Genomic DNA, 3,283 nt, shown 5'->3' with positions numbered 1-3,283 from the left:
ATGGTATTTTTTCCAATTCTCTGCATTTCAACCATAAAAAAGTTACAACATATATTAAAAAATACCAAAATTTAAAATTTAATATATCAATATTATTTACATAATTACGAAACCAAATTACAACTTTTTCCAATTTAAAAATCTTATTTGCACACCTTTACACCATTTTGAATGGTTGTAACTATGCCATAATCACCCATAGTCCTTGAAAAAAACATCTTTCAAAATGAAGAAGAAAGATTCCTTCGACCATTATAGAAGCCACCGGTGAAGAAGCAAGCGTTACTTTTATATACACTACACATTTTCCCATGGAAGGAGAGATTTGTTTTCTTTCATTTTTAGTAGAATGTTAAGTATTAAGATAAAAGGGTTATTGAATTTAGTCATGTAAGCTTGAAAAACAAAGAAGATATTGAATCGTATTTCGCATAAAGAATATCTCATGTGATATATGTATCAATGAAGATAAAAATCCCTATATACATTATGTATCATGGAAGTAAGAAACTCCTATAATATGGCATTCCTAGTAATCTGGCATATGTATCACATAAGAAACTCATTTTATGATGTATCATGGAAGTAAGAAACTCCTATAATATGGCCTATGTATCACATAAGAAAATCATTTTGATATGTTGTTTTTTTTGTTGGGAAGAAAGATTGAAGACCCGGAATTTTTTTTATTTTTTTTCAAATAAAATTATTATTTAGTAGTGTGACATATCACTCTCATTATTTGTATGGTGTCAGAAGAAAATATTGGGGTGCAATAAAGGAGGTACGTACATATCAGGAGAAAGACAATTTTTTTGTGATATGTTATAAAAAGAGATAAATAATATGCGCAACATCTCAATAGAAAAGGAAATAATTTGGTGCGAAGAAAGAAAGGAAAGAGAAAGATGAATAAATAATGTTATGAGAAAAGATAATTTTGAGGTGAAATAAAGAAATGAAAAAAGACTTACAAGAAAATATGTATTTATGGTACAAAGTATGGCACCAGATATTTTCTTGGTGAAATACACCACACAAAAGGAAAATTTCTCATCATGTATGTTGCAAGAAAGATAAATTTATTGTGATAAAGGGTTTGTTGTGTCAAAATGTTTCTTAGGCTATAAAGGCCTTTATCACAAGAAAATATTTATAGGTAGTACAATGCATTGCACCAAGATATTTTCTTGGTGTGCTACATTGTACGAAAGGAAAAATTCTCATCATGATATGTCACAAGAAATATAAATTTCTTGTGTAATAAAGGGCATGTCGTGTTAGAATATTTTTCTCAAGGGCATGTGGCACATAAGATTTTTTGGTGTGACATAGGGTATTTGGCTAGAAATAAAATTTTATGTGCAAAATGCCACATATCACATGTGAAGTGAAATCATTTTAATATGTTTTATTTGTTTGTCTATTTGAAAAAAATGCAATAAATGGGTTCAGGTATGTTATTGAATGGTACTAGAGCACGGTCACAACACTACAAGTTGTATGAGCTCAAAAAATATTATAGAATAATTCCCTTGATTCCATAGACAGTTAGACAAACACAAGGAATATGTAAGTATTATCAATGTAGGATTTCTACATCCTTAGGACATTGAATCTAGTTGGAATGTTGGAAAGGATATGCAAACACCTCAAGATGTGGTAGAAACAATGAGAAGCCTAAAGAAATAACTCCAAAGTTGTGCATACAATGTGAATATTATAAGAGCTTAGGAAGAACAATTTGAGTTGGGTGTTACACTATTATAGAGTTTGACTCATAATCAAAAGCAATTGCATCATGGATAGATTTCAAGCAATATTGGTGGAAGTTTTCCAAGGAAGAGTTCTTGTAGTGTTAAGACTTAGACATCCAGTGATGGGATAAATACACCATCAATCTCGTCAGATAGGGACATAACTACTTTTGAAGATTCAACTAGTTGTGGTTCAAAACCTTTCCCCCACAAGCACAAGAAGAAGAAGCGCACCAAAGACTATTTATAGGAATAATTCAAGAAAATAAAATCACCTACCTGTAATAGTGATGCTAAATCAAAAGAAGAAGTTGAGGCATGGCTTCTTGAAATGAAGAAGCACTTTCAGGTTCATGGATACTTTGGAAACATGAAAAAGTGGCCATTTTCAACATGAATGGTAAAGCATTTGTATGATGGGAATATTTCAAGAATATAAAGAAGATCGATGAGAGGAAGATCACCTAGAAATAATTCAAGAAGTGTTTTCAACATAAGTACCTTTCATAAAGATATTATGATGACAAAATCAAAGAAGTTCATGAAATTAAACTCAAATAGATGACTATGGATGACTATAAAAATAGTTTTTTAGAACTATAAAGGTATGTCCCATATATCAAGGATGAAAAGGTAAAAACTCAGTTTCTTCTTAGGTAAAAACTCAGTTTCTTCTTAGTGGACTACTTCAATCCATTAAAGACAAAATTGAATTCAATGAGCCTAAACTCTCAATGAAACCATTAGAAAGGCTAAGTATTACTTTAAATATAGAAAACATAAAACATAATTTAGTAAAGCATGAATGAAAAGAGAAAAGAACATGTTAAACAAAGAAATAGAGGGTCCAAATCTTAGTAGTATAAAAAACAGTCCTCGTATTTTAAGACAAAAACATCTGGGGAAAAGTAACTTCCAACATAATTTTCCACCTCAAAGTGGAAATAAGCCAATGGAATCAATGAAATATAAGCTAAGGGAGCCTTGGAAAGTACCCCTGGAATGTTAAGGCTATGGAGGAGAACATCTACTCAAATATTGCCCCAACACAACCTTCAAGAAGCAACAACATTCAATGATGATACAAAGACCAATCCTAGAATGTACGTTGCGTTGGAGGATCAACAAGTAGGCCACCGAGCATCGATGATGGAAGTTGGATATAAGATTGTTGAGAAATCTGATTCTATTTTGATTGATCCAAGATTACGTAGTACCTAAAATCGTTGGCTCTTACACCCTTCAAAAATGAAAACACAAGAAATCATGACTAGTGTAGTTAGCTACATGAACTAGAGAAAAAGGTAAATGAGTTGGTTGAGTCTTGTCCCTTAGAGATGGATGGATTACCCACATGGAAAATTTAAATTTCATACAAATGGGATCTTATGATGTTTTGATTGGCATGGATTGGCTAGTAACTCATAAGGTGAAGCAATATTGTTTCCTTAAAACTCTTGTTCACATAGATGATAATGGGAATTTAGCATTTGCGAAAGACAATCCAAAACCCATATCCATTAAAT

Source organism: Pinus tabuliformis, chromosome 1_2 (assembly GCF_031772625.1).
Source record: "Pinus tabuliformis cultivar Carrire ecotype Pingquan chromosome 1_2, CPIR1, whole genome shotgun sequence".
NCBI lineage: Eukaryota > Viridiplantae > Streptophyta > Pinopsida > Pinales > Pinaceae > Pinus > Pinus tabuliformis.
The sequence above is the reverse complement of the archived record's forward strand: the minus strand, read 5'-3'. Positions refer to the sequence as shown.